This window comes from Ictidomys tridecemlineatus, chromosome 10, assembly GCF_052094955.1.
Source record: "Ictidomys tridecemlineatus isolate mIctTri1 chromosome 10, mIctTri1.hap1, whole genome shotgun sequence".
NCBI lineage: Eukaryota > Metazoa > Chordata > Mammalia > Rodentia > Sciuridae > Ictidomys > Ictidomys tridecemlineatus.
This window is the reverse complement of record NC_135486.1, coordinates 120,875,704-120,897,690: the sequence shown is the minus strand read 5'-3', so window position 1 is coordinate 120,897,690 and position 21,987 is coordinate 120,875,704. Positions and strand designations below refer to the sequence as shown.

The following is a 21,987-nucleotide window of genomic DNA, read 5'->3' as shown; positions in this document are numbered from 1 at the left end:
TGGTATACTATATAGTCACCAAAAATGACTATGGCAATATGTGTTGATGTGGAAAAATTTACTGAGCACTTAAAATATCACATCCAGTACTGTTACATGTACTGTTAAATTTTTTTATACTGCTATGCAATGAGCATACACTAAATTTCTAAAGAAAAAAATATCGGTTGGGATTTCATAGCTGAGACATTACTCAATAGGAATTATAAGTGTGAACTCAGATAAACTACTGGATTTTGACAGACTAGTAAGTAACTACTTTTATCTCAGAAGATTAAGGTAGAAATTGGCTGGTTCATAATTAAGAGCACACATGTCTACCTTTTTATTGTTTTGTATTTTGTTGCTCTTGCCTTCCTTTTACTTTTTTAAAAACGCTATTATTTTAATGTTAACCTGTCTTCTCGTACTAGATTCTTCCCTTTGAAAGAAAGAAGCTAGGTCTTCCAAAGGATTCATCTAAATGGAGACTCCAGATACAAGCCATGTTAACTGATGTGTATCATACAAATGTTATCAGCAACTTTAAAGAATCAATAAAACTTAACTTGTAAAATAATTCAAATATTACAGAATATGACCAATTTATTTATTTATTTATTTATTTATTTGAGAGAGAGAGAGAGAGAGAATTTTTAATATTTATTTTTTAGTTTTTTCAGCGGACACAACATCTTTGTATGTGGTGTTGAGGATCGAACCTGGGCCTCTCGCATGCCAGGCGAGAGCGCTACAGCTTGAGCCACATCCCCAGCCCCCAAATTATTTTTTTTAATGTACATACATACACAGAGATATATAGATATGCCACAAAAGGAAATTATGTACAATATTTCATCAATCCCAAGATATCCACTTTTATGCATTTTAACATCTCTGAAATTGGAATGAATCTTAAAATCAATGCCATGTCAGTTTAATTGCTAGTGTACTTTCTTAGTTGCACATAAGATAATGCTCTACCTTCAACTAGATGAAATATGGTTTTATCACTCCAACAGTTAATTCTTTTGATGGTGAGGGGGAGAAAAGATGCATCAAGTAATAAGTGCTATCAATCCTTCCTTTCACAGAACAAAACAGAAACAAAAGAAAACTATTTCTGTGCCCTTCAGGTAGAGCAGTTTCTCCCATCCTATCCTTAACTAAGCCAGTTTCCACAAAAACACATCCACTGACAATGTATCCACTTAAATATTTCTATTCAAAGCATAAACTAATATTCTGAATGGTGCCAACAGTAGCTTTTGGGGGGATTCCAAATCTGTCTTTCACCCTTACTATAGTATAGAAATGACATAACTTTCTCATCAATAGCATAAAAAAATTCATATTGTGTCCATATAGCAGCTGTTATGTTAGGTTTATTTCAATGACTGTTTTGGTTTTCTAACAGCATAAATATTTAAAGCCATTCCTGTAAAATATCTACAGGGATCTTGAAAGCTGATTGACATCAGTGGAGGTATTTCTTGAGGAGGAAGTAATTCTCCATATTTCATCTTGTTCTATCCCCCATTGCTTCTCTTTGAAAAAGAAAAGAGACCCTCTTGGGCCATTCCTCGCCACCTATCGGTGGAGGTGGCAGGTGGCTCGTCTGCTCTGGCTGCATCCTTCACAGCTGCACAGTGTGAATGGCTGTGATGGGCCCCCCATTGGTACCTCCAAGGTGATGGCATTAGAAGGTGGGACTCTTGGGGAAGTGATCAGATCATGAGGGATTAGAGACTTTCTAACAAAGGTACCCTCGAGGATTCAGCCAGATGGCACATCCATGAACCAGAAGGCAGGCTCTCACCAGACATTGTATCCAGCAGCATATTTGATATTGGACTTCTTGGACTCTAGAACTTTGAGAAATTTCTGTTGCTTATGTGCTACCCAGTTAATTGGATTTTATTATAGCAGCCTATAAGGTCAAAGACAAAAATTGCTAATGAGAAATTTGGGTGTTGCTATGGAAAGTTACTGAAGTATGAGGCACCTCTGGGAGAGGTTAGAATGCTCTTGTGTTCTAGACAAGGCCTGCATTGCCATGAATTCTGATTCTCCAATACCTTTGTCAAGTGGGGCCTGCATTCTCACCAAGGCAAGGGACACAATGTTAGCACATCCAGGGAATTCACGGCCCCCTAATAAAATCTCTCTCCCTCTCTCTAATGCACACGCACATGCACACACACTGCTTTCTATGAGCAGTGGTCAGGAACTCAAAACTAAGGTTCAGGCTTAACCTAATACTCTATTACAATCTGAAATTCCAACAATGAGCATCATTGTCCTTTGATATAGCTATTCTGTTTACTGTTGCATTGTTATTTGGGGAAGTGGGTATTTGGTGGGAGAAAGCAGTAAAAAGACTGTAGCACCAGTTTACACAACAAAATTAAATCTGTAAGTTAGTTTTTTTCCTTTTAATATTTCCTCTGTACCAGTTGAAAAAAATAATAGCCCTTATGGGGCTGGGGTTGTGGCTGAGGGATACAGTGCTTGCTCTGCATGCATGAGGCCCTTAGTTTGATCCTCAAGCACTTCATACAAATAAATTAATGAAAAAAATAAAGATAGAGCACAAAAAATAGCCTTTAAGTAACAAATATATATATATATATAATTTGTTCATTAATATAGCATTTAGCTCTGATGCTATATTAATGAACAAATTATATATATATATAATTCGTTCTGAAACTTCAAAGCACTGAACTAATATTAAATTGTTTGAGCAAATAACTGCAATAGATATATCACAGAAAATGCACAGTGGATTACAATACCACAAATAGATTCTGTTATTCTTCTCTGTCTGGTAACTAATATTTTGGTACCAGGTCTTTGCAATTATCCTGTTACATCTTTTTAAAAATTATTTTTCCACAATCCCTTTGTTTTTATTTATTTATTTTTATGTGGTACTGAGGATCAGACTCAGTACTTCACTCATGCTAGGCAAGCGCTCTGCCACTGAGCCACAACCCGAGCCTCTCCTGTTACATCTTTTAGGTTTTCAAATTATCAGCCACTGTCTTTTCTCTGGAGTACCTTTTCAATGATCTTTTTTTTTTCATCCTCTCACCTTAACCTCAGAGAAGAAAACATAGCTAGCACCTACTCTCTGTTTCTCTTCAGCAAAAGGTGGTCAAAGGAGGGGACTTCCCTGTTCACACCACTGAACAGGCGGGATGTCCTACAAAGCATGGCACTGCAGATACAGGAGACGAGGGTGTCTGTGGTCCCCATTCACGCAGTGAGCTAAAAAGTTGAATGCAGGCCCACATGGAGTCTGTGGTGTAGGTTAGGTAGAAGATAAGGAGGCTCCACTCTAGGAGAACCTTGGAGACCCTCTCAGCACAGCTAACTTGGGGCCTGGATTGCTGGTGCTTACATCAAACATCAAGAAAGCCAGTACTGTGGATCTTCATTTTCACCCACTCTCTTCACAGGCACATGCACACACAGTCAGATAAAAGGGTAAGGACACAGGTATGCGGATGGAAAAACAAAGACAGCACTTGCCAGAGGACCAAGACATCTATTACATTTACTTTCAAACCCTATCAGGGTCCGGAAAAAATGCTACACATTCTTGAACAAATTTAAGAGCTGGGGAATAACGAAAACAAAAAGAAATTAATTCTTCTCCTCTTACATATAAAACCATACCCTGGCTGTCAAAGTATGTTTCTTGGCCAAAAATGTGTTATTCTGCACCCCACTTGTTGGTGTGGGGTAGAGGAAGGGAATGTTTTTGTTTGGGCTCTTAATAATCAATCAGCCATCCAAACCTCTAGATGTCCATCCTTTCTTCATTTCTGAACCCAAAGATGCTCTAGAATGCTCTATCTCATTTATTCTGAAAACAGTGGCCACTCTTTCTCATGAAGAGAGCCGAGGAGTGGGCAAATGAGGGAGACAACCAGAGTCCAAAAGCTACAAACAGCTATCTCTTCCTGAGCACTTAGTGCAAACTGTGATGAGCACTTAGTATCTGTCAATTAACTGAATCATCTTATTCAGATATTAACTCAGCATAATCCTGTGGTGTGGGCACTATCATTCTCATTTCGTAGGTAAGGAACCATGGGTCAGACAGCTGAAGTAACTTGCTGAAGGTTGTACAGCTACCAACTGGAGGAGCTGGGATTCAGGCCTCATTCTAAAGCCCATGCTTTTTATTTTTCAGCCAGACAGTACCCATTTTTACCCCTCACACCTCAGATAGAGCACTGATCCCCAGGATATATAAAGAACTCAAAAAACTTAACACCAAAAAAAAAAAAAAAAAAAAAAAACAACCAACCCAGTCAATAAATGGGCTAAGGAGCTGAAGAGACACTTCTCAAGATAGACATGTGATCAACAAATTTATGAAAAAATGTTCAACATCTCTAGCAATTAGAGAAATGCAAATCAAAACTACTCTTAAGATTTCATTTCACACCAGTCAGAAAGTCAGTTAACAAGAATATAGACAACAATAAATGTTGGCGAGGATATGGTAAGCAACACAGATGCCCTTCAGTAGATAAGTGGATAAAGAAACTGTGGTATATAAACACAATGGAATATGACTCAGCATTAAAAGAGAATAAAATGCCATTTGCAGGTAAACAGACAGAGTTGAAGAATATCATGCTAAGTGAAGTAAGCCAATCCCCCAAAACCAAAGGCCGAATGTTCTCTCTGCTGATCCATAATGGGGGAGGGGAGGGCATGGGGGAAATGGAGAAACTTTGATGGGGCAAAGGGGAGGGAGGGGTGGGGAAGAGCCATGGGGGCAAGAAAGATGGCAGAATGAGTTGGACATCATTACCTTAGTTACATGTATGACTGCACATATGGTACAATGCTACATTGTATACAACCACAGAAATGAAAAGTTGTGCTACAATTATGTACAATGACGCAAAATGCATTCTGCTGGCATATATACCAAATTAAAATTAATTAATTAATTGATAAAAAATCAAATGTCAAACCACATTAAGATATCAGTTAATACCCACTAGAACAGTTAAATTAAAAGTCATGTGGAAATAATTCTACAATAGAAGGTGGCACCAAATAGCTAGAGCCAAAGTGAACCTTAGTCTGCTTAATCTGAAAGATGATAGAGCTGGAGTTTCTGAGATAACATAATTCTTCTGGAAAAGACCATGACTTCCATAATCTCCAGATTTCGTTTTCTGCACCAAGGTAAACCAAAGTACCATCACTTATCAAATTTAGCAGTTCCCTTGTTTTACTGTATACCTGGGAAGTTCTACCACACAGAAATTCTAGAAACAAAGAATCTTCTGAATAGAGTCATACTTCCTGTCACACAGAAGGCTGAATCCTTTCTGGGCAATACTATTTGAGCCTGATTAAATTGCCGTGATGAACTTCAGAGTTGAGTCTGCCCTTGAGTCAAACACATGCCTGATCTTTAATTCTGCGATCCACTCATTTCTTGCAGAGCTCACAACTCTCTTGGTCCCGCTGGAGCAGCTGCGTTCAGATTCCGCATCAATATGTGCAGTGCTATACTCATTTCTGCAGGGAGTCCAGTATATCTGAACTTTCCAAAATCATTTGGCCCCCATTACTGGTAAGCACTGCTTTTAAATAGGTTGTAACTCCAACTAATAGGCTCCATAATCATAGCTGAATCGAACAAAAGAGTCCAGGAGAGTGCCATCAGTCATTTTTATTCCTATCAAATATGCTGCAAAAGGCAGAAACTTCCTGATTTAAAAATCTTGTGGTCCAATCTGATCTTCAAGGCATATGAGAGGTGCAGGGGACAGCAGAAAGAGGCTTACCCAAAGATATGCAAAATCCCAAGGCCCAAATGAAAGACATTATTGTAAACAAAATTCAAGAAGACAGAAAATAAAGCAAATTCCAATGAAATGATTTTGAATTTTATCATAGTTCATCTACATTGTTAAGGGTAGAACAATTAAGAATCTTTCCTCCAAAGATGAACCTGACTATTTTAACAGCATAGGTTCAAAATGTAGAAAAGTTGACTTTCTTGACAGGTGGACATTCTTCATTGGTCTAACTGACAGGTAATCAGAACAGACTCCTAAACCACCATCATCTCTCAGCTGACTTTCAGTACTTCTGGAAAATTCCTGAGGTTTCCTTTAATGGCAATCTTACTTTCAGAGTAAGTTATAAACATTAAGTAGGTGTAGCTGATATTTAAATCCTTTTTTTTTCCCTTTTGTGATTCTGGGGGATCAAACCCATGGGGCCTTAACCTCTGACCTACATCCACAGCCTTTTTTTAAAAAAAGGACCTCATTAAGTTAGGGAGACTGATCCTCCTGCCTCAGACTCCTGACTTGCTCGGATTACATACTTGTGCCACTTTGCCAGCAAGAATTCGTTTTTAAAAGGTGTCAGTATACTGCCTTGCATAGTGGCACATACCTGTAATCCCAGCAACTTGGGAGTCTGAAGCAGTTCCAATTGCAAGTGTGAGGCCAGATTTGATAACTTAGTGAGACTCTAAGCAAGTTACCGAGACCCTGTCTCAAAATAAAAATATAAAAAGGGCTGGGGAAGTAGCTGATTAGTAGAGTACCCCTGGGTTCAACTCCTAGCCCAAAACAAATATTTTACTATAAAAAATAATTGTCATAAGATACATACGACTACTCCTATTATGTACAAACATTTGCACTGAAAGGTTATTGGGTATGTCTGATATCTAGTTGGCTTCATATTGGGTAAAGCAATCATGTATTCTTGCTTGAGGACAGTACTCACAGATACCTGTGATGCTGCAGGTCTACGACCTGCCCAAGAGTGAGTGGAAAGGCACCAGAGTAAAGGGAAGAAGGTATTTATGGTGACCTTCACCCAAGGGTCTTCAGATGCTTATCATATCTAATGCAGGGCTACTTCACAGCACCAAAAAAAAAAAAAGTCATCTGAATCTAATTCTCACCAAGATGAATAATACTTTTTACTTGATAGTCCTTTGTTCTCTTGGACAGATATTTAGGTTTCTAGTATGATATCTGACACTGCTACTTACATATCATTTACAGATTTGAGCTCTGACCTACAATAACAAAATAAAAGTCCAGAATCTGCCATGCATGTGCCTGCTTTGCAAAGACACTCTTTTCTCTTTTATTTACCTGCTTCAAGACATAGCTTAGATATTGATGGATTTGTCTGTCTCTTTCTGTTACAACAAAAGCTCTTGGTACTGCTCTCCTCAACAAGGCCCTCTCTCAAGCCTCAATCAATAAGCTGACCATGATATCAAAAAGGAAGTGGGAAAGGAGTGTGATGGGCCCTCAAAAGGTTCTAATTCTTTAAGTGCCACACATGCTGCTGAATGTAGTTCCACTGGGTAGTGAGAGTTGCAATCAAAACCCAAGGGTAGAAAGGGGAACATGAGAGGAATAGAAGACCTCTATCTAGATAGGGCAGAGGGGTGGGGGGGGGAAGGAGGGGCAGGGGTTAGCAAGGATGGTGGAATGTGATGGACATCAATGTCCAAAGTACACATATGAAGACACGAATTGGTGTCAACATACTTTATATACAACCAGAGATATGAAAAATTGTGCGGTATATGAGAATTGTAATGCATTCCACTGTCATTTATTTTTTAAAAAAACAATTTAAAAAAAAGGAAGGGTTTCCCCTCATTTTTGATCCTCTTCTAATGTCTTTTGCAGCATGAACACTCCTGACCACTCCCTCACTAGGTGTCTTTGGCAAAGACCCTCCTTGGCCTATTATTTACTCACTCTGCTTTTCCCACATTTAGGAAGGCCCCTCCTCACCAGCACCTTTTCCACATTAAGAAAGATTGGGCTGGGGCTGTGGCTCAGTGGTAGAGCACCTGCCTTGCACCTGCGAGGCCCTGGGTTTGATCTTCAGCACCATGTTAAAAAAAAAAAAATAAGCAAAATAAATAAATAATACTGTCCATCTACAACTAAAAAATATGTTTAAAGAAAAAGAAAGAAAGAAAAAAGTGCTTAGGATGTTCTAGCTTATTCTTTGCCCTCACAGTCCCAAAAGCCTCACACTTCCAAAAGCCTCATTTACTACCTCCACAAGGGAACCAATAGAGTCACAACTCAGTTTTGTTCTACCAGGTCTGGGGACCAGTTGTGCACAAGACAGACCCATCCTAGAAGCCCTTCTAGCTCCACATACCGTGTACAGGAACTCCTGCATGTGGTCTCAGGGCACCCAGGCCTTAGTTCCTGTTAGAAACGCACCCTTGCTGCGTAGTCTTGCCCACACCTCTGCCTGCTGCAACCTTATTTCTTTTTAAAGGCTAGTTATCAAAGCTCCTTAATCATAGTCTGACAGACTATTTTCTTTGAAATTCAAGGTGATTATTTGCCTTTTCTTATGACAACACTTTACATTTCTCTATCCTTTTCTCATGGTCGTTGGTGTGGTGTGGGGCTCTTAGCCAATCTACAGAAGAGGACCTGCCATTGAAAATCCTACTTTTAACTGGTTGCTTTAGTGAGAAATGTTTATAAAACTGGATAAAATAGTCACAAAATTAACCAAAAAGCAACAGACCTAATGTCTATCAGCTCACAAATGGATAATCAAAATGTACAAAGAAATGATGTCATTCAGCTTTAAGAGGAAGGAAATTCTGGCTAGGCATGGTGGCTCACTTCTACAGTCCCTACCACCAAGGAGGCTGGGGCAGGAGGATCACAAGTACAAGGTCAGTTTGGGTAACAATGTGAGACCCTATCTCAAAATAAAAAGAACTAGAGAATGAAGCTCAGTGGCGAAGTAGATGCCTGCTATGCAGCAGGCTGTGGGGTCCCTCTCCAGTGCCGCAAAAAAGGGAAGGGAATTCTGACACATGCCACAACACAGGGAAAACATAAAACTACTTAACTGAAATGAGTTATTCTATGCTTTTGTACAAATGTGGAAATGCCTTATTTTTTAATTAATATTTTCTAGGAATGCTTTTGGATACTTTCATATGCACATTATTAAATATGCTTCCTGTAAAGTCCCTTTAAGACTCTAAGCTCTGGTTATCTTTAGTATCACAGAGGAGGTACTCCAATATCAGAAAAAACAAAAGTGAAACGAGAACAAGAAAGATGTGACACTCAAAGCATCAGTGAAGCCGCCTAAAACTGACACTGGGAAAATCCAAATGTAGCCGCAGAGCTATGGGGTCGGAGAAGGGACAGGGAAACTCTCAAATGGCTGGAAACTATCTTAGACAATAAAAGGGCATAAAGCTGTGTGTGTGTGCGTGTGTGTGCATGCACGTTTTGTTGTGGTAAAATACACAAAAATAAACTTTTTCCCTTTAATAACTTTTAGTGTGTGTTTTGTACGCTCCCGTTGCTATTCCATCCTTCAATACAGAGCAGTTTTGTCATCAATATGAAGCCTGCACCTATTAAAGATTAACCCCCTACTCACCTCCCCAGCTCCTGCCAGCTTCCTGGCCCTGTGTATTCGACACACAACCCATGACCTCTATGACCTCTAGGACCTCACGTAAGTGGAATCACATAATGTCCGTCCCTGGTATTTGATTTATGACAGTCGCCATGCAGCTGCGCAGGTGCAGGGGGCATCCACTTAGCGCAGCATGTGCAGGAACCCCTTCCCTCCAAGCTGAGGGCCAGCATTCCATCTGGAGGACAGAAAGTGCTTGGCTCCTTCGCCAGGCTGTGTGAACGCGCCGTGATGCACAGTCCTACAGGCACCTCAGTTCCCTGCCTGCAGTTCTGATGACACACCCAGAAGGAGAACTGCAGGATTAGAGGCCAACATACTATTCTCCAAAAGGATATATTTTTAGACTTGGTGACACTGAACCTCTTCAGGCCAACGAAGGGAGCGGAGGTCTCTTCACCACCATCTGATTATACAATAAAGCCATGAACCCACTGCCAGCCCAGAGCCGGAGACTATGAACCCATTCTCTCTCCCCAAGTAAAGGGAAAGCTCAGGAAGAGAAAGTATCTACATCACAAAACAAAAAGCTGGTTTGAGGAAAGCAATATGAAAGGGAAAGAAAACAGGAGGAATAAGCTGAGTACATAAGAGAAGAAGAAGAAGGCAGCAGGAAGAAGAACGTGTAAAAAACACTCACAGCAAGGAGGCTGTGAATTGAGGAAAGAAAAGGAACAGTGCTGGGCCTCACCAGTGCCCTAGGCCTGCTGAGGAAACCTGACTGCGTGAACATAGCAAGAGAGGTCGTTAAGAAGCAGAACAGCCAGGTGCTCTGACCATGCCTGTGATCCAGGGATTTGGGAGGTCAGCCTTAGCAATCACCCCTGGGTTCAATATTCAATGCCTCTCCCCCCGCCCCCCCCCAAAAAAAAGAAAAGAAAAATGAAAGTTTTAAGAAAGAAGCAAAGCAATTGAGGTTCCTGAAGAAAGATTCCCTTACATTACTTATTTCTTTTTTTCCCAGTCTATATTATCATCATTTTTATTCATTTTAACTATTTCTAGATCCCCTAAGATTTTTCTAAATCATATACAAGCATGAACATGAACAAGATTTCAAGAATCTTCCTATACAAATAATCTATCAAATGATGCAATATCCAAAAGGAAAAAGACCAGTAAGAGGATTCATGGAAATGCATAGTAGTGATAAGACAGCTTTAGCACAGGGTGCTGACAATCGCTGGCCCTTTTTGAACACCTCAACATGACAGAAATAATTCCACAAATTGGAGGAGGGGAATTGGACTTTCAAAAAATGGGAGACTGTCTTTGATTTTTATAATGATAAGGTTTGTGTTTGGCACATAATTTAACAAATATTCATTGACTGCTTACTGTGAAAAAAAAATGATGCAATGTCCAAAACTACCATGTGGAAGTATAGTCACCAATGGCTGTATTTGTTTCTTATACTGAAGTTTTCATTTTTTTTCTGTATCTTGTGGTCATTTATGAGGAAACAGAATTGTAAGCTATATGATTTAAGTAAAATAATAATGATAAGCTGAGGTAATAAACTACTAATCCTTCTTTAGGAAGGGTCCAAATTGTAACAAGTCATAAAGAAAAGAGTTTTAGAATTAATTGTATGTCTCATTTTTAATCAGACAAGTGTACAGAATTATAGACTAAGAATTCCTTCTTGAGAGCCTTAGAAGTCACAGAAAGTAGAGGTCAACTCAGAACAAAACTCTAAGCTTACCTCACTGAGCACAGCTTCTGCTCCTGATAACTGACTTTTTAGAAACATTCTCCTTACCTAGGAAAAGGGTCTCACTCTCCCAGATCTCCCAGATCAGCACTCTCCAGGAATTTGTGCCCAGCAGCACCATGTGCCACCATAGATGCTTTATGAAAGCTGAAACCCTTAACTGGGCGTGGTGGCACAGACCTGTCCTTCCAGAGACTCAGGAGGCTGAGAAAGGAGGATTGACAAGTTCAAAGACAACCTCAGCAACTCAGTGAGGCACAATCTCAAAATAAAATACAAAAAAGGGGCTAAGGATGTAGATTGGTGGCTAAGTGCCCCTGGATTCCATGTCAGTGTATGTGCACGCGCATGTGTGCAAACACACACACACACACACACACACACAGAAGAAAGCTGAAATTCACCTCATCAGGCCTTCTCTCCATGGATGCAAAAAAATCACTTGGTTTGTAGATTAAGCAATAAAAAGCAGAGAACCTACTACCCTGTGTATCATTTGCCTTCCTCCTTTTTTAAACTCTTACTATTTCGTAAGATACTAAATAGAAATACGTTTGGGGTACACAGAAGAAAGACACATTTTCAAAAGATGTTGCCAGAAAGAAGTGATGGGACTTCAGAGGCTCAGTGTGACAGATCCCATCAGGAATTACACATTCCCTCTGATATTTTCATCTAAATGTTTATTGAACAACCTCTAGCTTTCGTCCACATTATTTTGATTAATGTATGAATAGGTTCAAGAATTACAGAAAAGAAATCTAAGGTGATTGTGCATTAAAATAAATGAAAGGATGACTCTTGGTTTACAGTCACTATATTTTATGACTAAAATGCTCCCTGTCTTTTTTTTTTTTTAAATTTAACTGCAACATACTTCCCCTGGCTTCAGTTTTGAAGTAATGATATAAAATTCATTTTATCTCTTTTTCAAGCCTGGCTCTTTCACACATAACATCAGACTTGTCATATCTGAGGAATTATTAAAATAAGACGGAGCCTGCTATTTCGGAGCAGAGAAACCTCTTTGAGCTGGCATCCTCAGGAGAGCAGCAGCGCAATCTCATTAGCTAGAGCTGAGACGCGTCCTAGTCTCCAGGTTCAAGGTGATGAAAGATTAGGGCGTTGGGCCTTGTCTCATTTTGAATGCAGCACACATCCTTCCCTGCCCGTGAACACGAAATTACATTGAACCTGGGGAGTCTAACTCCATTAATTTTAAATGGAAGATTAATTTAACAATATGCGGCAGATATTTGTTACAGACCTATCATGTAAAAGTGACGGTGAGCAATAAATTGTAGTGACTCATACTGGCCAGTGGCCCTGGCTCAAATAAATCAGGAGGCATTTACACATAATTGCTGTTTTTAAAGACAGGGATATGGGTGATGTGTTTCTTTGATGAAAGATTGGGCAACCCCATTCAGAGACACAGCAGCTCTGTGTCTGGGAACCACAGTGCCATTGTGGAGAGAGATGTTCCAAGTATTTCTGGAATTATCATTTATGAATAACAAATACTGCACTGATGTATAGAAATCTTACAAAGTTTGTGTAATGATTGTGCTGCATGAAATTATTGTGGTTTTTTTTTTATCAATTTCTTGAAAGTAATTACAATAATAATATCCCAGAAAATAATTCACAAGAGATAAGAGAGGATGAGAAGGAAGAGGGGTGAAAGGTTCCACTGTTGACAAGAGCAAGGGATTCTATTGACTTCCTGGCAAGTGATTATAACAATATGCATAGATAATCATCTGCAAACCTGGGGGAGGTGTAAAAGGAGACTGCAATTGAAGAGATGCACTGTGAAGGAAAACAGGAGATTTTCTTTTACTACTATTTTATAAAGCTTTCTCCATGTTCTCTGAAGCAAATGTTCATATTCTTCAAGTAACTATGAGGAAAGACACAGACACAGACACCTAAGTGTTTACCTGCTATAAGGTAAACCCCTCACACTCACATGCCAAGAGCATTGCATGCTTGGGCCTCGGCACAGCCGTCCAGGGAGGGTCTGCCTGCTGTGGCTGATGGTGGGAGCGCTTCTCTGTCTCCCCTGTGAGCCTGGGCACGCCAGCACTTGGGAGGGCTGCCCCAGGACTCTGCGTTCAGGAGAACCCAGTGTGATGGCCGCTCCCCCCTTCTCCTATAAAGATGACAGAGGAACGAGGGAAGGTAAGAACTGCCCATCTTCCTGAACGCAACCCCCCTCGTCGGTTTTGAGGGACTGCTGGGACATGGCTCAGACCCGTCTATCTGAAGCAGAGCTCATCCCACGGACTCCAGTGGGGAACACCAGAAGCAGAGCAGGTCAGCCCCTGAGACTGCATGCTGAGTTCTGAGACAGTCTTGAGCCTCTTCTAGGACACCCTTCCAGAGCCACTGGAACAGGCTGGCCATTGTGCCACATTCCTGCTTCCTAGTGTTCCAAGGCTTTAAACACCCCCAAATTAGGTCCCATCTCCTCAGCATCCATAACAAGAGTCTGAGTCAACCTAGTGCCACCTTCACCACTCTGACTCTCTCCTCCAGAATCCCACACTCCTGGTGTTCAGCCTGTCAGCCCCAGGGCTCGCCTGCACCAACACACTGACTGTCCCACAGGCCAGTGCCTGTGCCTGTTAGGTTCTCCTCAGTCCTCCTCATCTGAGAAACTCCTACTTAACCTTCAGAGCCAACACCAACACAACATCCTATTTTCGTTGTTGCTGTCACCCAAGAGCAGGGACTTGCCATATTCATCTTTTCGGAGCATCAACTCAATGGACAATCACATTCATTAAAGTAACTGGTCGAGCTCAGACCAGTTGTTTCAGACTTGACAGGGTGGTGAGGACAGAGGAAACGAGGAGAGAAAGAAGACACTGATGGAATTCATACCTGTTTATACCACGGTGATCAATTCTGTTTTTGATTTACAATCTCACATATTACTGTACAAGGACTAAAAAAGAAGCTGTAGCAAACAATAGGTTCGAACATTCAGAACAACAGACCCATGAAGATCAAAAGGACCTGGTTTGTTGCTGTGGGTTCTGAGGGAAGGAGGAAAGTGCAATAGTAAGATGAAGACAGTGATAGCCAGCAGTAACGCTCAGCATGTGGCCTGCACTGTCTGAGCTCTTTACATGCCTAACAAAGTCATCTTCTCTAAGAATCTTTGACTTAGGCACTATTATCATCTTCATTTTATAGGCAGAGAACTGAGGTACAGACAAGTTAACTAATTTGCTTAAGGTCATTCAGAAAGCAGGTGGGAGAACTGAATCTTACCCCAGCAGCTGAGCTTCAGATTCTCAAGGAATCCCATCAGGAGCAACCTTTGGCAATATCCCGTGGCAGAGCTTCCACGGGACCCAGTGATGGCAGGCCGTTAGGTTTCCATTCTAACATTTCCTTGCTGGAAGTGGTCTTCCTGCACCCTGCAAAGTTCAGACTCCCGGCCACTAACAGTGTCATGCATCTTAAAGAAGCTGAGCTCCCATATTTTTACATTCACAGCATTCTTATTTGAGTAATGTTGAAGGGAAATTTCAACTCTATGAGATCTGAAAGTCATCTTCAAGTAGCCAATTTAGAAGGATAACTAGTCTCATGTAGTAATAATGATGGTGATAATGGCAATAATAATAAACTAACCCCAAATGTCATTTTTCATACTTCTTTTGTACTTTTCTCTTTTCAAGTTATTAGAAAACACTAATTAAACTACATAGTTTCCTCAAAGGGAGAGCTACAATTATGCACATCTTATTATTATTTTTATTAATATTATTATTTTTGTTCCAATGGATGATGGAGGTAAAAGAAGGGTTAAGACACCTAAAGTTCCTTTGCTGCTACCTAAACTCAGAAACCTCATCTCCCTTCTCTAGAAATCAGTGGAAGCAGGCAGGATTGAAGCAGCACCATGATTTAATAAACAAGTAAAGTTCCCTATCTTAAAAAAAGAAGCTTTGCTAAGGTACTTGAAAAAGAGAAAGTTCATTAGGATTACATAAGCAAAAATAACAAGCTGTTATTGTGTAATCCCAGCAGCTTGGAAGGCTGAGGCAGAAGGATCTCAAGTTCAAAGCCAGCCTCAGCAAAAGCGAGGCCCTAAACAACTCAGTGAGACTCTGTCTCTAAATAAAATACAAAACAGTGCTGGGGCTGGGGCTCAGTAGCCAAGTGTCCCTGAGTTCAATAACAAGCTATTGCAATTCTGTAAAAAAGAGTATCAAGCCCTCGGTTGAATCCTTGATGGGTGGGTGGGGAGTGTTGATGCATGGAGCATTTAAGTATAAACAATTCATCCCTTTCTCCCTGACGTTTTCCCAGTTCATTCAGCATAAGGCACACAGCTGAGAAACCTCAAATGTCATAAGAGGTACTGGAGGTGCTATATGCAGATCAAGCCCTGTGGGAAAAGAAATAGTGGCCACCCTCCAGGCCACACAGAGGAGCCAGAGGTAGGACAGGGGAGTTGGGAAAGAAATGGCATCTTAACTCTCTGAGGTCGCCAGCAGTGGATGCCTCTCACCAGTGCCTTTTTGTACTTTAATGTTAAATTTCTTATGGGAGCACATCACCTAATTAGAGGAATTGATAACTGCACTGTTCCATAATGAGGCCAATACATTTCAAAGTCATTAAAGATAACCAAGGCAATAAGTCTGGGTTTAAGCGGCGTTTCCTCAGATTTCACAGTCTGCATGTTGCAAGTGTAGGGGGGAAAAGCAATCCCTGCCTAGTCAACTGTAAATGCTGGGTTATTGGAATCTTTAAAACAGGCAGCAAGGAGAAAATTACATGGCCAAATCTCCTTTTTCCAGTTAATGAAGAATTAAGACTCCCATTTACCGTATTAGAAGGTTCATCAGAGGTCTCGGCTCTCCATAGCTGGTGTTTGACAGCAGTGTCAGTTTATCTGAGTCTAAACGCGAAAGTGCATGACAGAGGATCATTCATAACTGTCACATCTACTTATCTCTCTCATTGTCACGCGGCTAACGAAATTCGGGCCATGGAGCTGTCTGCTGCTGTCCCTCTCAGCTCAGCTCAAGGAAAAAGGTCTTCCAAGCCCATTCATGTCCTATGATCATGTCGGCACACTATGAATCTACAACAAGAGTCAGCTCTGTTTCCTGTAATCTCCCGTCCTGGGGAGAAGACAAGATTTCCCTGGGACTAACGTCTGTGCACAGTGCATCTGGCATCAGAACTCAGGAAAAAACAGTCCAGAAAAATGATGCTATAGAGAGAGGACTTCTCAATGTATTATTCCACACTTCAGAAAAAAATTACAATGCTTCAGAGTTCGCCTTTGATAATGAGGAAATGCTATTTCTTTGCACTGAGCAGCAGTAAGTGTGAGAGGGCTTCGTAATGCAATTTGCTACAGCACTTTGATACCAAAAGAGAACAGAGAGGCTGATGGAAGGATGTCTAAAACCAAAGCAATCAGCAGATCTTAAGGACAATGAGCACGAAAAGAAGACAGAATTTGATTTGCAAACGATATGGCCTAAGCAGCTTCTCTGCACAGCAACAAGCAGTTCAGTTACTCTGGTGTCCCCAAGAACAGAAGTCTACATTGATATGCCATTCTCAGAAAAGCAGGCCATTTGCAAGTGGAACCTAGTGTGGCTCAGAGCAGGTGACACAACATGAACATGCTGGTGTGCTTCTGCATCTTGGCTCCCAGTAAATCTAGGAAAACTCGGAAACCACCAGATTTACTTATGATGAATTCACCTTTGAAAAGCTCTCCCTGGATATTTCTGAATACCAGTGGCACTAATTTCAGCACTGCATCATCCAGTTAAAAGGAAAAAAAAATCACCAGCTTTAGTGCATTAGAACTGTATTTTAGGGTTTGATAAGTTTTAATAAATTTATACAGCACTATAACTGCTACCACAATCTGGCTTTATAACATTATATCACTGCAAGGAAGTTCCCTCACGCCCATTTGCAGCCAGTCCCCACTAGATTAACTTGTTACAATGTCTCTTCTTGTGCTGAGTTTTTAATTGAGGTACAATTCATATCATAAAATTTATCAGTTGAACCTTTCTTTAAACTGTACATTTCACTGGGTTTTTAGTATATTCTGAGGTTATACAACCTATCACTAGTAATTTTAAAACATTCCATCAGTCCTAAAAGAAAACCTCATACCCATGAAGAAGTCACTCTCTATTTCTTTTTCAACCCTAGCCTCTGGAAATAAATTACCTAGACTAGACATTTCATATTAATGGAATCATCCAATATGTGCTCTTCTGTGTCTGGCTTCTTTTATTAAACATAATGTTTTTGAGGATAAATTTAACCATGGGATAGCAAGTGTCAGTACCTCCTTCCTTTTTTATAGCTGAATAATATTCCATTGCATGGTTATATACCACATTAGTTTTATCTTTTTTAGGCTGATGTACATTTGAATTGTTTCTACTATAAACAGTTTTGTGTAAGTTTTTGTCAAAATATATTTTCAGGTGTCTAGGATAAATACCTAGGACTGGAACTGCCTGGTTGCCTCATAGTTTTGTAGATTGGACACTATAGAACCCAAAAGACATGTTTCACACACTGTTGTCACAAAATACATGACTTACCCAATGGCTTTGGCTGACTTGTCCCTTACTGAGGAAGAAGCTGATTCATTCTATTTATTGCAGAATTCAGTTAATTAATAGATCAATAAGTATCACTTGTGTTAGAGTCTGTAAACAAGTCAAGATGGTGCCTAGCATTTTACAGAGGGAGTGGTTTGTGAAGTAACGCCAGCGAGCCATTAAATGTGGAGATTCCTTATTGGTTGACTGCTGTATCTAGTTTATGTTAATTAAGATAAGCTGTGTGTAATGTATATATACCGCTCTGGTCCTACAATAAACGGCTCCCACTCCTGCTGTATCAATCTACACAAGTTCCTCGTCACCCCCAGGTTATTCTGCCACAGCCGGGCTGTGGCACACTTGTAGATTTTTAATAGCCTCTGATGGCAGGTTTCTAAAACCAACCAAATTTCAGTATTGAAAAATTAAGAAAAATTAGATTTCTCAATTGGTTGTCAGAATTCAGGTCTAAATAAGACCATAACACAATGTTCTCTGTCCCAGTCAATATTCGATATCTTCTTTGCTCTAGGTCCCCTGCCTTATCCCCCTCTTCTACACTCCTGATACTTGAATTCACACATTCTCCTTGCTGACACTCCTATTGTAGACTGAAAAAAAGAAAATAAAAGAAAGGAAAGAAAGAAAGAAAGAAAGAAAGGAAGGAAGGAAGGAAGGAAGGAAGGAAGGAAGGAAGGAAGGAAGGAGATAATGGCATCTCACTTGGCTTCTTATTAGGACAACTGAAATAAAAAGTTCAGGAAAAGAAGGTACAGACACAAAGTGAATCTTTCTTTCTCTTCCGTGATTATTTTTACATTCTACTCCTACTTCCTTACCTAGTGCACATTTTATTAAGCAAATAAGCCAGTTAGAAAACATGCTAGTTTATTACACTAAAAAAAAAGACAAGGTGTATACTTAGTTCATAAGAAACTCACCTGAGAACAGCTGCTCTCGTGCAGATGTTAGGTTGTAAGAAGGGCCTCAAGACCTGTTCTGCCAACTGTGGCTGTCTGTGAACCGGTCGTACCCCTAGACCCCCATTTCTCCTCCTCATGGCTTCACCTGTAAGAATTCGTGGTAAAGATGATTCTAAAATCATCCACAGTCCTTAAGTTTTTAGATGTAAAAACTGAAAGCCATTACTGTTCTCAGATTAAAGCAATAAATGCTATTTTGTTTTTTAAAAAGTCAACCCTCAGGTTTTGGTACATGTGTGGAAAGTGAAATAAAGTGAAGGAGAATGTGTCAATCGGCAATGCTTGGTGTGACTCCAGAGACCTCCTGGGCCTTTAATAACCTACTGTCACTCTTTCAAGCATGGGATTAAACCTAACAGACATGGAAGCATCTACCACCCTTCCTCTCAGTCCCTCTGGTTTTTTGGGTTTTTTTTTTTTTTTTTTTTTTTTGCATCCATATACCAATATTTCTGTGGAGAGGCCCTTGACGCCCCTTGGCACTCAACCCAACTCTGCATCTGATTTGCTAACACCACACGCCTCTCCACTTATCAGTCACTCAGAAAAAGTTCTCTCACATGCTCACCGCACGCACCCCTTCTGCAGACCCTTCTCTTACGCTGTGAGGCTTTCACTTAGTCCCAAAGTCCAAGAACTTCAGTACAAAGTAATGGGCTGGAAAAATTAGGCATACTTGGCGAAAAGAACACACAATACTGCATTTAAGAAAAGATCCACAACAAACACAAGTCCATTCTGGCCAGCAGCTGGCTCAAAAGGCAGACTTCACAGTGGGCCAAGGTTCAAACATAAAGAGAAAACATCTCTGTGAAGAAACTTCTGTCACAATATTTTATGAATGCTCCCACTCTCCCAACATGACAGGACTGGGGAGAAGAGAAAGCAGCTTGCCAATTGGATCAAATGACTGGTGGAACAATGCAAGGGAGTCTGTCTTTAGTTCCACACAGTTCTGAAAACTTCAAGACAAAAATAAATTGCATGACCCCCTGGTAGCTTCCACTAGAACTTATAGGAACAAATTGTTTGCCTCAAGCTGGGTGGAATATACATTCAAATTCAGCTCTTGAAGGAAATTATTAAGTAGAGTCATATTAGCTTTCTCTGAAGCACACTCGTTTTCAGTATTGCTACTGTATAGACCAATTATGATACCTTTCCATGCTGAGAAATGATTGTTCTGCTAACACAGTTCTGGTAAGAATCAAAAGCACTACATTTTTAACCTTGGGGGATTTTTGTTATTGTTGCTCCCTTGCCAGTTCCTTCAAATGGAAAACATCTTCCATTAATCTAAATGCAAAATTTGTTTCAGCTTTCCAAAGTTACTTGAAAAATGTTAAGCACAAAGCAATAAAGTTTTTATGCTCTTAAGACCACTAATGCTTTGAGCTTCATATTCATTTTGAAGAAATGAACATTTTATGGTTCACAGAGGAATAGCTACATGAATAATATCTGAGATTATAATGCATCTAGCAGAAAAAGATTAAGTTTATGTAAACTATTTAATCAGATGTGAAATTTTCTCTAGAGGATAAAAATTCTGACCTATTTAAGTTTACTTTTAAAATACCAATATCATGTTTCTACCAAGGGAGCCCACCAATTTTCCCATTTATGTAATATAAATATTCATTAGAGACAAAACTTAAGATGTACTACATTGACCTAAGGATATTATAATGGATCTCCCTATATGAAATAGAGATAAGATGCAAACTCAAGTTTGCTATTAGGTTCAAATTACTCAGTTAACATTTAATTAAAGAACAATAATTTTAGGAGAATGCCACTATTAGAACTATACAGTTGAATGTACTGTGTGAAAATTCTTCTATTTTTATTGTATATATTTCCTAAGAGATAACATTTATGCAACTATACAGGGCTAAAATGAATTAATAATATTTACTGCAGTGCATATATACATATCTCAAATTTAGAGGCTTCCAAAGTTGAAAAATATGGTAAGTGGCCCAAGGTTATATTTCATGTCCACAAATACATATGTCACAGTAGATCCCAATGGTCCTATATCCCGCCCTCAATGACCCAGAACTGCCCTCATTATAAATGTGGGAAATAACATCATGATTCTACTATGGCCAGTTATTAAGAAGGAGACTATTTTTCACTATGGAATTTTAACATCTGGCTTCCAAGGGGTATAAGCTTATTAAATAATTTTTTTCAATGTATCACTTAGGATATAGTACATTTGATATCTATTGCACTTTCAGTAGTATAAAATTAAAGAATGAAAAACAAAATTTTTACTGGAAAAATGACTTAAATGCCCAGGAGGTAGTATGGTAAAGAAAAAACTATAACCAAGTACATTTTATAATGATAAGAAGACTATCAGACAGCCATAGCCACTCATCAACAGAGGGAAACTCCTGAGGCCAGGACCCTGCTTTCCCACTGAGTGCCCCATGATGTCCTGTCTGCATCAGAAGGTCACCCACTCAAGCCCTTCAAATTATAGTCATGCTAACATTGGTTAGAAGGACAGAGAAGGAAGTAAGATCCAGAATTTTAATCAGTCCATTATTTTGGGTCCAGTTGAGTCCATGGGGGAAACTGGTACACGGTGGTGACATAAATGGTTTGATCAAGATGAACACATAGGGCTGGGAATGTGGCTCAAGTGGTAGTGCGCTCGCCTGGCATGCGTGCGCCCCGGGTTCGATCCTCAGCACCACATACCAACAAAGATGTTGTGTCCGCCGAGAACTAAAAAATAAATATTAAAAAAAAATTCTCTCTATCTCTATCTCTCCTCTCTCACTCTTTCTTTAAAAAAAAAAGATGAACACATAAGAGTATAGAGAAGAAGTATTTAATATTTGTCCCTGTTTCCTATTAATATAACAGAAGTGGGATTAGAAAAAATTCATTTTTAACATCAATCTCATATACTTCAGAAATAAAACTCATAAGGAAAAAAATGCCCTCTTTTAAAGTATACAGCCTGATGAGTTTTGACAAGTGCATCTATACCCATGTAACTATCACTGCAGGTAAGAAATAGAACAGGGAGTGGGGTTATAGCTCAGTGGTAGAGGCCCTGGGTTTCATCCCCAGCACTGCAGAACAGGGGAAGGAGGGAGGGAGAAAGAAAGGGAAAAAAGAGAACACTTCTATCACTCATGATGTCCCTTCCTGCCACTTCATAGCGGGCATTCCATCCCCT

The 21,987-nt window shown here is 39.9% G+C and overlaps 1 protein-coding gene across 7 annotated transcripts in view; it reads right to left on the bottom strand.

Annotated features, from left to right (window-relative positions):
* The window catches only part of Auts2 (activator of transcription and developmental regulator AUTS2), a 1,065,696-nt gene that overhangs the window by 423,084 nt on the left and 620,625 nt on the right, over nucleotides 1–21,987 (bottom strand). The gene's annotated exons all lie outside the window — the stretch shown is intronic.